This window comes from Bos indicus, chromosome 1, assembly GCF_029378745.1.
Source record: "Bos indicus isolate NIAB-ARS_2022 breed Sahiwal x Tharparkar chromosome 1, NIAB-ARS_B.indTharparkar_mat_pri_1.0, whole genome shotgun sequence".
Classification (NCBI taxonomy): Eukaryota; Metazoa; Chordata; class Mammalia; order Artiodactyla; family Bovidae; genus Bos; species Bos indicus.
This window is the reverse complement of record NC_091760.1, coordinates 75,726,338-75,741,827: the sequence shown is the minus strand read 5'-3', so window position 1 is coordinate 75,741,827 and position 15,490 is coordinate 75,726,338. Positions and strand designations below refer to the sequence as shown.

Sequence of the window (15,490 nt, the reverse complement as noted above, 5' to 3'; positions counted from 1 at the left end):
GTAAATATTAAGGCACCAAAACCATAGCCTGTTTATATATATAGCTTTGAGAATAAGGACCAAGAAACACAGTTTAAAATTCTTAAGAACGGTATCCTTATTATAACAATCTACTACTCTATAATCCATATTGTAATAATGCCAAATTTCTATTGGAATAAAGAATTAGCAGATATATTAACATTTTTTAAGAATAAAACCCACACTATAATCATGCATTAGAAAAGCAAACAAATAAACCCTGAGAAAAAAACCCGAGAAACTAATTTCTGACCATCCCAATCACAAAGTATCAATACCTCACTTATAACATCAAAACTAATATGATGTTAACCCATGTTGGAGGGTAAGTGACACTGGCATATCTAGTGGCAAAAGAGACAACCTGAAATATAGTTCAAACTAAATAAAGTTTTTAAAAATTACTAAACCTTTCTGTGATAAACCATAATGGGAAAGAATATGAGAAAGAATGTGTGTGTATGTACAACTGAATTACTTAGCTGTACATCAGAAATTAACACAGCAATGTAAGTCAACTATATTTTAATTACATAAATTTTTAAAAGATACTAATCTGCAGCAAGCCTAGTGGTGGAGCACTAGGTAAACTGCAGGTAAACCATTTTAAGAAATAAAATTATCTGAATTTTAAATATCCCAGCATTACATAATGGAAAGTGTCTTAGAATGAGCATTGGAAAATTAACTCAAGGTTACCTTGTGACATCAGGTAAATCCCTAAAAGCCTCCACAGCAAGTACTTCCTAATCCATAAGATAAGCACAATATCCTTTGCCTTTGCCTATTTTGGAGGTAGATATCAAATAAAATAATGGGTATAAACATGCTTTGCAAACCATAAAATTCAGTGTAAATATTACATTTCATTTATAGAAATATTGCTTCTTTTATATTGAGTAAGTTGAAGAATAACCCTCAATTTATCATACAGAATAAAAATAACTCTATTTTTGATGATCACATTTTAAAGCAAAGGTGTAAACCATAAATCTATCTAATAGACTATAAAAACAACATGCAAAGGTAAGGAGAGAAAGTAAAAAATCACAATAAGCTACTATTGGAAAGAAAGTCTGCCTCTGGGATTTAGACCACAAGGGGGAAAATCAAACATAGCTCATGTCACTCTCGTTAAGAGTAAATCCCAAATATTCAATTTGGTATGAATTTGAGTGGCAAGGGTCAGGTCACAAAGTTTTCCACATCTCTGAAGAGCAATGGGAGCCGATGCAATTGTTAACAGACAACTCCATCACCTTTGCTGACGGATGATGGCTTGGGAAAGTATACAGAAAACTGATAGATGGAACTTAAAGGATGAATCTGATACAGGATTTGCCTTCACGAGGCTGATAGTTTAGTTCTGGAGCTATAACTACAAACTGAACCTGAGGTAGAACAAGAGATATGAGACAGGCACAAGCAAAAAGCTATGGAAAGGAAAGGAAAGGTAGGCTTGATGTTTTTAGTTTCAATAGGGGTGATTTCACAGTGGAAGGGTCATTTCAGCTCAGTTCAGTCGCTCAGTTGTGTCCGACTCTTTGCGACCCCATGAATTGCAGCACGCCAGGCCTCCCTGTCCATCACCAACTCCCAGAGTTCACTCAAACTCACGTCCATCGAGTCGGTGATGCCATCCAGCCATCTCATCCTCTGTCGTCCCCTTCTCCTCCCGCCCCCAATCCCTCCCAGCATCAGAGTCTTTTCCAATGAGTCAACTCTTCGCATGAGGTAGCCAAAGTATTGGAGTTTCAGCCTCAGCATCAGTCCTTCCAAAGAACACACAGGACCAATCTCCTTTAGAATGGACTGGTTGGATCTCCTTGCAGTCCAAGGGACTCTCAAGAGTCTTCTCCAACACCACAGTTCAAAAGCATCAATTCTTTGGCGCTCAGCTTTCTTCATAGTCCAACTCTCACATCCATACATGACTACTGGAAAAACCATAGCCTTGACTAGATGGACCTTTGTTGGCAAAGTAATGTCTCTGCTTTTGAATATGCTATCTAGGTTGGTCATAACTTTCCTTCCAAGGAGTAAGCATCTTTTAATTTCATGGCTGCAGTCACCATCTGGAGTGATTTTGGAGCCCCCCAAAATAAAGTCTGACTGTTTCCACTGTTTCCCCATCTATTTCCCATGGAGTGAGGGGACCAGATGCCATGATCTTCGTTTTCTGAATGTTGAGCTTTAAGCCAACTTTTTCACTCTCCTCTTTCGGTGGAAGAATTCTGGATCTTAAAGAATGAATGAGATACGTACTGACAAGCAAAAATAGCAGAAAAAGGCTTTAGGACTGAGTGCATGGAAGGTAAGATATATGAAATGACTCAAAAAGAAAAGAAAAAGGAAGAAAGGAAAGGAAAGCATGTCATAAAGAGAAATGAAAATGTAGGTGAAACTAGAGTTATATTGGGGCCAAACTGCTAAAGTGTTTTGAATGCCAGGCAAAGAATTTTAGATTTTATAATATGGGTCACTATAACTCATCGAAGGTTGTGGAGGTGGCAAGTGGCTAGTTTAGCATTAAGGGGATGAAATACAAAATAGTGGGAGCAACATAAAGAATCCTTTCAAAGTCTGAAGGACTGGAGATTTGGGGGGAAGAGAGAACAGAGGTATTGAAGGAAGTCTAAAAGGAGAATGAATGTAAGTAAAAGCACCATTATATTTCCACTATAATCAAAATAAACAATAAATTTTCAGATACAAAATATACAGCCTACTCAGATACACCTGGTGTCTTGCCAAATGTTTTGACACTTACGGGGGATAGAAAGAAAATACTGATTCTAATGTGTGTTCATTATTGATCTGAGTGTACTATCTATTATTTTATCTTTTAAAGTTCCTCTAACAAACTTACAAAGCAGATATAATGCACTAGATTTTAAAAATTAAAAAAAGAGGAACACAGACATAGGTAGTAAACCACTTAAACTCAACCAGCAGCAAGAACAAAATTACCACCCAAGGATGACTGATCCCACACACTGCTCACACCGTGCCAGACAGCTGGACCAAAGCATGAGAAGTCTTTGAGGGCGGTACACCCCCACAGAAAATGCGATGTTCCATCAGAGACTGAATGGCTATACAAAAACAATAACCAAACGTTATTTTAGACTAAATTATATTGAGAGTTTTCAACTCTTTTGAAACTTTATGTATCTCCATATTTGTTTCATAGCATTTCTATTTCTTCTTTCTTCTGCCATTAATTAAACTATCCAAGGCTAACTAGATACGGGATATTTAAAATGGGAAGTCTTCTGAAAACGAAACCTCATCCAATTCACTGAGTGAAAGCAGTATTGATTGACCGAGCCACCGGCCTTGAAAACAAGCATAATGAAAGCTGGAAAGAACACAAGAGTGATGGGGAAATAACCGTGACAGTGCCATGAGATAAAAGATAGATTAATAGCCATGCTTCACAAAATAGGATTCTATTATGACTTGAGAGGTGTTTATTATGTCTAATGATGTAGAAGGTGAAACAAGCTAAACTCAGAACGGAAGATACGTGTTGCTCCTCAACTGCATGCTATTTTGGTTTCTTAAAGACGATCTTTAAGTGATTCTATCATAAAATGCATAAATTAAAAACAAATATTTAATTTAAAAGTACATCTTGATATATTTCTTTTTCTAAATATCCCTATGGGTTTCAAACTTCAATTAAAGCTTTTTTAAAATATTCATATTTAAAACAGCACCATAATTTGAAATTTCCATGTGTATTAGCAAGTAACATGTTCTGCTGCAAGGCACTAAAATGTGCATTGCTAAAAAGATACATATATTTCTATACCTTTTTCCATTAAATAGTGCCAAGATGTAATTTTAAGGTACAAAATATTCAAGAATCCTTCACAAAACATTTTTAAATTGAGCCAAAGAGAGAAAGAAAAATACATTCTGTGATTTAAATATATACCTATCCAAAAATACCACATCATTAACAGATAGGTATAAATTTTTAAAGCCTTGACAATAATAATTTAAAAATCCAAACCCAGTAGATAAATTAAAATTCACCAGTTCCAACAAATACTAATCTTATTATAAAAGCTCTTCTCTCATAGCTAGTACTTTGTGGTCAAAATCAATGGTGTTTACAGTTGTAGGACACATCTTCACAAAGAAAACATAAATTCTACTCTGCTCTCATTTCTTTTCCACTTTTTGCTCCAACACCAGAGTGTGAAAGTTTTACCACACCCCACCAGTTGTGATGAAATTCACACCTTTGTGTTACTTTAAACAAACAAAAAATACAATTCAATTAATGTGTATGGAATCCATTAGGGGAAAATAATCTTATTTACTTTTTAATCTCTATTAAATCATGATTAAATTGATACTTCAAATAGAATTAGCTTTTTAAATAACAGCACTGTGCCCTGCTGTGCTTAGTTGCCCAGCTGGGTCTGACTCTTGGTGACCCCGTGGACTGTAGCCCCCCAGGCTCCTCTGTCCATGGAATTCTCCAGGCAAGAATACCGAAGTGGGTTGCCATGCCCACTCCAGGGGACCTTCCCAACACAGGGATTGAACCCAGGTGTCCCACACTGCAGGCAGATTGTTTACCACCTGAGCCACCAGGGAAGGCCAGTAACAGCACTGCTGCTGCTGCTGCTGCTGCTGCTGCTCCTGCTAAGTCACTTCAATCGTGTCCAACTCTGTGTGACCCAATAGACGGCAGCCCACCAGGCTTCCCCGTCCCTGGGATTCTCCAGGCAAGAACACTGGAGTGGGTTGCCATTTCCTTCTCCAATACATGAAAGTGAAAAGTGAAAGTGAAGTTGCTCAGTCATGTTCGACTCTTCGCGACCCCATGGACTGCAGCCCACCAGGCTCCTCCGCCCATGGGATTTTCCAGGCAAGAGTACTGGAGTGGGGTGGCATTGCCTTCTCCGGTAACAGCACTACTGAGCTATAATTCACATGCTGTAGTTTACCCAAAGTGTATAATTCAAGGGTTTTTAGTATAGTCACAGAGTTGTACAGCCATCACCACAATCAGTTTTAGAATATTTTCATTACCTCAAAAAGCAAACTCATAACCTTTAGTAGTGACACATTCCCATTCAGCACAACACAATCATTAATTAACTTCCTGTCCCTATGGAGTTCGGATATTTCATATAAATGGAATTATACAATATGTTGCCCTTTGTGACAGGTTTCTTTCACTTAATATATTGTTTTCATGGTTCATCCATGTTGAAGCATGCATCAGTACTCTTTTAAATGCTAAATAATACTATATTAAATAAATATGCCACACTTCATCCATTCATTAGTTAATAGGTTATTTCCCCTTCGGACTACTATGAATAATGCTGCTATAAGTATTAACATACAAAAGTGTTTTTTTTTTTTTTTAATGGACATACGTTTTTATTTCTTGAGTATATACCTACTAGTGAAATTGCTGGTTCATATGGTAACTCTATCTCTAACCTTTTGAGGAACTGCTAGACTCTTCCAAAGCGACAATAGCATTTTATAAGCCTACCAGCAGTATAATAAGAGTTCCAACTTTTCCATATCTTCACCTATACTTGCTATTATCTTTTTTAATAAAGCCATCCTAGTGGGTTTGAAGTGGTGGTGAGTCCTTGTGGTTGTTGATTTGCATTTCCTTGATGTCTAATGATGTTGAACATCTTTTCATGTGGCTATTAACTATTTGCATATCTTTTTGGAATGTCTATTCAAATCCTTTGCACATTTTTAATCTTTTTATTTTTAATTGTAAGAGTTATTTATATATCCTAGATACACATTCCCTATTAGATGAATGAACTGCTAACTTTTCTCCCCTTCTCCGAGCTGTCTTTCTCACTTTCTTAATTGTGTCTTTGGAGGCACAAATGTTTTAATTGTGATGAAATTTTTTCTTTTGTTCTTATGCTTTTGATGTCATGTCTGTGCAGCTACTGTTTAACGTAAGATCATAAAGATTAGGCTTTCTTCTAAGAGATGTATAGTTTTAGCTCCCGCATTTAAGTTTATGATTCATCTTAAGTTCTTCTTATATGTAGTGTGGAGCTTTTAAAATACATATATTTTTGGCAATGTGCTACTAATTGGGTTTCAAGGTTTTAAAATAATGCCAAAGAAGTCTTTTCATTGAAAAAGCTTGAGAAAGTTCCTGGAAATTCCTTAGGAATATTAATAATAAAGAAAGAATTCCTTGAACATCATAAAAATTTTTAAAACATGCAACGTTTTCCTGGATTCAATGTAAAAGGAGTCAAAAAACAAGGATAATACAAATAACAGAAAGAAATTCATTGTAAGAGTTCAGTATTTAGTCACTAGAGTTCAATATTTCAGAGTAGAGAGTCATAATTTTTTCAACCAATACTTGCAGTGATTCAGAAGATCTTATGTGAAGAAACTACACATGCAGATCTATTATTCAATATGTTTACTTGCCCTCTGTCTCTCTGACTCTCTTGTCCCAATGTCTTACATTATCTACATTTATATTTTTAGTCTGGAGAAGTATGGCAATTGTCAGGTGTCTACCCAATATCCATTTTCTCCTCCATATTAACAGAACAATGATTTTGTTGAATATGGCAGTGTCTTATTGACAGCCTCCCCAAACCTTTTTTAATGGAAACATTTCCCTACACTCTTTTCACTTAGGGGTGACTATGTGGCATAGTTCTATGGTCATCACTGGACGTCACTATGGACATTTCTGGAACCTCTGGGAAAGTGTGCTTTTCTGATAAAGGCTTCATCTCTTTCTCTGTGCCCCTTCTTACTCCCCAGAATGTATACATGTTAAGCTAAGGAGTTAGGAGCCATCTTGCACCATGAGAAGATCAAATAAACGTAAAGACATTGGCACCTCTATCTCTCTCCAGACTTCTGGTGACGTGAGAAACCTTAAAGCTTTCATCCTTTTAAACCATTGCTATGGGTATCTTTTCTTACTCACAACCACACTCAATCATTGAGTGATACGGGAAAATAAACTTAAGAAATTTACCATTAAAAGTTGGTTTTGAAAAGGAAATTTTCAAGTTATTCAGTGAGATTTCATGCTTATATTGACATGTGATCACCCACTGAATCATATATAGGATCATGTATAATCTGACTATATAATTATAACCCAAACCCTAAAGCAGACTCCTCTAAGCGTCAAACAGTTACTTACACTAAGACATCAGACATAAATTGGAACACTTTTATGACAGGTACCCATGTAATACTGATGTTTTCAGTGGCCTCAAAATTTGTTTCCATTTAGAGATGCCTGAAATATATGTCAGTTTTGACATTACATTTCTATGCAGCTAAACAATTTCCCCAATTTAACTACTAGATTTTAAAAATCTATGTTGCATAAACAAACTTTAAATGCACCATAAGTACAGTAAGCTGTAGACTTGAAATCTCCTCAAAATGTACCACTCTGTGACCTGTCTTTGTCTGACATTTGTTCTAATTTGACCAGCTATCACTATGCTTTTTTTATTTTGCTTTTTCCTGTTCTTTTCCTCAGTGCTATCTATTTAAATATTGGACTTATCTTCAGACTTAGTCATAAAAATGAACTGCTTCTGTTTCTCTGCTTTACTACCTCTCTATTCCACTCAAATCTCAACTGATTACTTACTGATTTTCCCTCTGCATTTAGCATTCATAATTGCTTCTCTTTTCCCATCCCTGAAGTTTATCAAAGGCATGGCTTATAGACTTATTTTATATATTTCCCTCCAAGTGAGTTACATAAGGAGATATTTTGAAAAATGTCCCCAGAAGTTGAAAAACTGGCCCATGATGGGGGGCAGAGGGGAAGAAAAGTTGTTGAGTCCTATCTTTTGATGATTTATTTATTACAAACCCAAGAAACACGTATATATGAAAATGACAAAGTCTTACATTGGTTTTGGAGGGGAACAAGCAAGGGAAGGCAGAAGTAGTAAGAGCAGAGGATCTGTTTTGGGAATCAAGCTGGCCCAGAAAGCCACAGTAAAGTCCTAACTCCACAGAACAAGGCCACTGGGAAATCCTTCTGCAGACATGACATGGAGAACATGGAGCTTTAGCTTTCTTGGAAAGTATTAAAACTCTGAAAATTGATTTGCTCCATTGTCAGTTTATCAGGTTTAAAAAAAATGCAGCCTAAACTGGTTCATACAGAAGGGTAATAACTGGCTCCTAAAACTGAAAACTTCAGTGGTAGGGCTGGCTCCAGGTATGACTTCATGTGCAATGTGAAAGGATGTGAACAAGACCTGGTTCCTCCATCTTTCCACCTAGAAACATTTTGTCTTCTGAATGTTGGAATCATTCTAAGACATGAATTCTCCTTGAATTTTATTTTTTCTAATATAATTATTATTAACCTTAAAATCTTTATTGGATTTGGTATAAAACTGCATCTATTTTGTTTTGATTTTTTGGCCTCGAGGCATGTGGGATCTTAGCTCCCCGACCAGGAATTGGACCTGCACCCCCTGCACTGCAGGGTGAAGTCTTAACCATAGGACCATCAGGGAAGTCCCTCTCCTAGTAGTTTTAAGATGGCTATAGCCCTTGATCCTCTCAGTTCTAAATTCCGTTTAAAAGAGAAAAAGGAAACTCTCCTTCAACAGATAAAGTCAAGTCTTTGGTCTGAAGTTAATTGGCTCTAACTTAATGAGAAATACTCTGCAACCAACCTCCCATGGCCAGGGTGGCTAAAGATATTAGATTAGCCAAACCAGGAATTACCACTGAAAATAAGGGTAGAATTGCCCTACATGAACTTCATGAACTGAGGGTAAGAAACTGATTAATCCACAGTGAGCATCTTATTTAATATATCTATTACTACTACTTGCAGCTGACACTGAGCACTGACTGTGTACTGGGCACAGTCCTAGGGTTTTACATGCATTGTCTCATTTAATCCTTGCCACAACACTATAAAGATGGTATTTGCATTATTATCTCCATTTTATATATAAGGAAACTGAGTCTAGAAGGTTAAGAAATCTCCTCAGTGACACAAAGGAAGTAAGTTACAGAGTTGTGATTCAAACCCAGTTTTATTTATAAAGATTTCATTCTTACATACTACTTACGAACTAAGAAACACAACTGAGAAATTTGGGATATATGACTACATGTTGGCCTAATGTGCCCAATGGCAAAGTAGAAAGACAAAAATCTAACTTGTAGTATCATTTTCAAATGATTCAACCAAAGGTTCTCGTTAGTGCTACTCTTAGAAGCTTAATCCTATTTTTACTTTTCAATAAAAAATGCTACAGGAAATACATATGCTAATTTTTACAATTAAGACTAGCTCAGGAGCTAAAGTATTAACATTTTCCAGAAATTATAAACTCTTGGAATAAATCCAATACCACTTATTACTGAAAACATCATAAGGTAAAAATAGATGCTTATCATCATTCACTCCTTACAGAAAATATAACTAATAACCTGCTGATTCTTTCTGAAGAAAAACAACCTAATTCTAAGCAAAGCAACACAATTTCTTGTCATATGTTCGCAAGCAACACAGCCAGATTCTTGAGCTGTGTTGATCAAAATAACCCAGTTAAGTTAATATATATATATATATATGAGGATTTTTAAAAAGTAGGTAAAATAAGCAATTTTCTAGGTACTATAGCCCAAAATCAACGTAGGATGAAAAAGAAATATTACAAAATTCAAGAAAACTTCAAGTATATGGGATTTATGCAAATAATCTAATCTGAATATTTAACAATCTAATTGCTGGACAAGCCTCTGTGGTTTGGCTTTTGATTTCTCTCTATTCAGGCACCATTAACTTCAAAACTCTATGATTCATTTGGCATTAATGGCTAAGGTGTTCCCCCTCTGTCTCCGTAGCTCTCCTTCAATATTAGACTTTTCAGAGACATCATTACCCAAGAAATAATTCTGCATATGCCTCAAATTTCAAAGCATTCCATGAGGAAGTCAGTTGATGGAGAAACTCAGATTCCAGAGTGGGTAACTCTTTTGTATCTATATTATAGACGCAAGCATGGGTGTGTGGGCTCAGCTGCTCTTGCGACCCCAAGGACTACTGCGTGCCAGGCTCCTCTGCCCATGGGATTTCCCAGGCAAGAATGAAGACTGAAGTGAGTTGCCATTTCCTTCTCCAGGAGATCTTCCAAACTCAGGGATGGAACCTGCATCTCCTTCGTTTCCTGCATTGGCAGGCAGATTTCTTACCACTGCACCGCCTGGGAAGTCCTATGGTATATATTAATATATATTAAATATGATCACTGACTTCAAGGAACTTGCATCAAAGTTAATAGATAGGGCATGAAAATAATTCCAACCAAAGAAAGAAAGGAAATATACAGATAAATGTCCTACTAAAGTATAAACTGTGGGAGTTATTTTTGGCTACAGAAAATGAGAAAATTTTTATTTATCCTCAGTGATGGAAAATTTTGGCCATTTATGATAGTGGGGAAGAAAAGAAATTAGAGGTGTAAAATAAAAAAATCCTAATGCCATTTTGTGGGCATAAAGCAGTCTTCTTCCAATAACTTTTGAAATTGGCTTTCTCTTTTCTTCTTCCTCAGAGACCCCTTCTATATTTCTCAATAAATTTTGACTCAGTTTTTCAATGTAAAGTCAGTATCATATTGCAATCTCAACACTACTCTTGCTGAAGCATCAGACTTAGGTATAGAATTCTAAAGGCAGTGCCAAGACATTCTGCTGTAACAGTATGGAGTCACACATGTTTAATTGCAACAGCAAATAGGATAAGCAATGTTGATTTTAAAAATAAACTTTAAAATATATAAACAACAAGGGCCTACTGTTTAGCGCAGGGAACTATATTCAATATCTTGTAATAAGAAGATATTAACTGAAGCATTATTTACAATAGCCATGATACAGAAACAACCTGTGTCGATCAACAGATGAATGTATAAAAAAGATGTATATATACATATGTGTGTATGTATATATATACATATATATATGTATATATACACATAATACATACATACATATGGGAGCTTCCCAGGTGGCTAGTGGGAAAGAATCGCCTGCCAATGCAGAAGACATAAGAGATACAGGTTGGATCCCTGGTTTGGGAAGATTTCCCAAAGAAGGAAATGGCAACCCAGTCCAGTATTTTTGCTGAAGCATCAGATTTAGCTATTCCCATTCCCATTTCCCAGGCATGGGAAACCCCATATACAAAGTAGCCTGGCAGGCTACAGCCCGTGGGGTCACAGAGAGTAGGATATGACTGAGCAACTAAGTGTGTGTACGCACATGCACACACAACATACCCAAACACACAGACACACACATATATATAATGGAACATTTAAAAGAAAAAGAAAGTATTCAATTTGCAACAACATTGTTGGGTCTGGAGAGTATTACACTAAGTGAAATAAGCCAGATATAGACATATATTATATGATCTCACGTATTTGTGGAATCTTAAATAAAACAAACAACAAAAACAAAATGAAAACAGATCGGATACAGAGAACAAACTAGTAGTTGTCAGATGGGAAGGGGTTGTAGGATTGGACAAAATAAGTGAACAGATGAAGAAGTATAAGATTTTAATTACAGAATAAATAAGACCCAGAGTTGTAATATATAGTATAAGGAATATGATCAATAATATTGTAATAACTGTATGGAGACAGGTGGTTACTAGACTTACCACGGTGATTATTTCTAAGGTATATGAATTTCTAATCACTATGTAGATCATCTGAAACTAATGTACTATTGTACATAAACTGTATTTTTTAAAATGCTGCTACTATTTTAAACAAGATGCAATGACAGACATCGCCTCCTAATGAGAGAGATAAGACCAAGCAATACTCTTACCCAGGCCCCCTTTCCTAACCCAATGCTATGCTACGATTGGAGTCTTGAAATGACTCTTGAAATCTTATTCTAAACTAAGGCCACTGGAGGTTCCATCTGTTGTTGTTGTTGCTATTTAGTTGCTAAGTTGTATCGGACTCTTTGCAACTCCATAGACTACAGCTGGCCAGGATCCTTTGTCCATGAAATTCTCCAGGCAAGAATACTGGAGTGGGTTGACATTTCCTTCCCCAGGAGATCTTCCCGACCCAGGAATTGAACCCACGTCTCCTACATCTCCAGCATTGGCAAGCAAATTCTTCACCACTTAGCCACCTGGGAAGCCCCAGAGGCTACATAGAAGCAACCAAATATATGGTGGAAATTGAGGGCAGGCTTAAAAGGAAGATGATTAGGAAGAAAAGAAAAACAAAGAGAAATGGGCCTGCAGAACAAAATTCAAACATGGGCAGAACTCTAAATCCTAATATAATCTGAATCTTATTCTAAAATTGACAGCTAACAAAATCATCGATTGAAACATGAATTCATTACAAAAGCAATTAACTTTGTGGAAAAGTCTAGTAAGTATAATAAGAATTATAAGTATCCAAATAAGTATTATAAGAATGCTCAGAGACATAAATGAGTTAATAACTTTCTGTAAAAAGAGCTAGATAGTAAAAACAGAAATCAGTCAAGATCAGGTAGATATGGAATGGAAACCATTAGACATCCAAAAATTTAAAGCACAGTGACTGAAATCACAAAATAGTTGGCATCATTTCTAGAGTAGATAAATTTTCAGGTTTCTAGTGAAAGTCATTTAAATACTATCAGCACAAAAGACTGGAAATTGTAACAGAGAAATAAAATGTATATGGGAAGAGTTAAAACTTTCCAAAATTAAAGAAGTCTGATTCTTTGGATTGAAGGTGATTCTGAATTTCTAACAACTTAATATAGATTTACAACTAGACATTATAGTGAATTTGCAGAACATGAAGTATAAAGAGCAAAAGTTTCTTTAATTTTCCACATAGATTATCTATAAAGAAGAGAATATTAAACTGATAGCAATCTTCTTACAGTCAACAACAGATGGCGGGAAATCAGTGGAATATAATTTTCAAAGTGTTGGGGAAAATATAGGTCTACTAAAAACTATGTAACTATCTGAACTATAATTCAAGACTGAAAGTGAAAGTAAAGTATTTTCACAGGTACTAGAAATGAAGGGAATTCACAGTCTATAGACCAACAAACAGAAAAGGATTTTGTTTAGAAGAAAAGTGAACTCAGAAGGATCAAATTTGATACACAGGAAAACTAAACCTATGTGCACAGAAATTACTTTAAGATTCACAAATTTAACTTTTACTATAGAATAATAACCGTGCATATTTTCATTTAAAGTGTAAATAGTCTAATTCCTGACAAGGATGGTAGTATTTACTAGGGAAGAAAACATACCAAGGTCTATCAGCTATTTAGAAGGACAGAAATAAATATATTTTATTATTCAGCAAACTATTCATGTATGTTAAAAAATATAAATACTTAAAAGACTAGGATTATAACCTACATTTACAAACTAGCAGAAGAATACAGATAGAATAAGAAAATGTTTCAATAATGTGAGAAAATAAAATAGAAGCAAAAAGTACAAACTACAAGGGTAAAAACAAATCCAGATGTATCAACAATCTCATTAAAAGTGTATGTATTAAAATCACCTATTAAAATAAAGACTTTCAGAATGGATTCCAAAACTTCCTAGCTCTATGCTACCGGATAGTCCCTTGTAGTAAAGTAATAGTCCTTGATAGTAAAGTAGTAGTCTTTACTACTCTCTCTTTTGTCTTGTGATAAAGGAGCAGGGAAATCAGACGTAGCAAGGGAATTAATTCCAAGCTTAACTATGAATACAGACAAGGTAAGTGACACTACATGCATGATACCATTTGAGAATTCCTCTTGAATTCTAACTGAGCTTCTTTAGGATCTCTAGGGTTTGCCCTCAGAAACATATCATCAGTCCCCCTGCACCCCCACCTCAAATTCCAGGAATGGACCTTATTGGTATGCTCAGCTATACTGTTTACCATAAAGTAGGAAACTGCTTTTCAAATAACTTCAAGCCTTAATATATACCAAAAGCACCTCAAGAAAGCCTGCAACAGCCTGTTTTTAACTCACTGCAAGGCTCCTGGCCATGCTAGTGCTCTCTTGCTGAGACATGCTGCACACACAGGAAGGAGAACAAGTATGATGAAGCCTTGATACCCAATTCTCTTTCAGGTGCGCTTCTCCCAATACTGGCCCCCTTTTGTCCTGTCCCTGGAGAAGGGACTAGCAACCCACTCCAGTATTCTGACCTGGAGAACCCCATGGACAGAGGAGCCTGACGGGCTTCAGTCCCTAGGGTCACAAAGAGTCGGACACGACTGTGTGACTATCACCACTTCGTCCCGTAACAAAGGGACAGACAGTAGGAAAAGCTGGTATAAAATTAAAAACCAGCATTTCCTACTATTAGTGCTATATAGAAAGAGAGTGATTTTGAAAGTAGGGACCCTGATGCCCTATGTCAGCGATGCCATGCTTATAATTAAGAAAATTGTTCCAGTAGCCTAGCAGTACCACACAGGAAAAAAAGTTGCAAATGCTTGGTATGAGGTAAATTTAAGCGCAGAGAAAAACTGAAACTCTAGGTACCCAAATCAGGTAACTCAACAGGTGATTACTGGTTTTACTAAGGTGTTCAATTGATTAGAAAAAAGCACCTACTGTAACATTCTCTAGTCAAAAATTTCTTAAAATCTCTCCTATGGGATCCCAGTATTTTAAGCCTAGCTCTTAGCAACAGAGATAGAAAAAATGTTTCTCTTAAAGGGTTGCCTCACATGAAGTTCAGGTATGTCATGCTGAATACTCAGCTCAGGTGCCTCTCCCAGGAACTTTGGCATTGCACCCAACAACAGTAACCCCTCCCAGTCTCCACCCTCTTTATACACACACACACACACACACACACACACACACACACACAGAGGCTCCTACACAGCTGCCACGTGCTACAATACCATTTTCAGACAGTACTTTTTATTTTCCTCCTTCCCAGACCTTTGGAAATGACTTCTGGTTCAGAAATTTGAACTTTAAAGTTTGTGTGGAATTACAACCTGAATTATGATCTTTTAAATAAATATAAAAATGAATAACAACCTTCTAAATAGAGACATAAATATGGTCTACTTTCAGGTATTTACTTGATGACTGATTAAATTCTTAAATTAATAGTATCCTAAGATCACCTAAATGTTTTAGCTTGTAATACATTAAAAAAAATTTTTTTTAAGTGTCACTAACTGGAGTCATTCAAAATAAAACCGGCTAACTTTTTTTCTTATTTTAATTCTCACATTTAAAATACAGACTCACAATAATTGGACATTAAGAAATGTTAGAATTATGACACATTAAGAATGAAAGCCCATTGTTTTAACTAAAAAATGTATCTACCTTTATGAATTATTTTGAGTAGAACCATTGACAAAATGCAGATGTACACATCTGGTATATAAATGCATATTCAGATGTGAAC

General features: G+C 35.9%; 1 protein-coding gene and 1 long non-coding RNA gene across 6 annotated transcripts in view; both read right to left on the bottom strand.

Annotated features, from left to right (window-relative positions):
- The window catches only part of FGF12 (fibroblast growth factor 12), a 615,850-nt gene that overhangs the window by 183,609 nt on the left and 416,751 nt on the right, over positions 1–15,490 (bottom strand). The gene's annotated exons all lie outside the window — the stretch shown is intronic.
- The window catches only part of LOC139183186 (uncharacterized), a 121,658-nt gene that overhangs the window by 105,114 nt on the left and 1,054 nt on the right, over positions 1–15,490 (bottom strand). The window contains exon 2 of the long non-coding RNA XR_011566719.1: positions 1–15,490. This exon is cut by the window's left edge and continues 105,114 nt beyond it. This is a non-coding gene — a long non-coding RNA (uncharacterized lncRNA).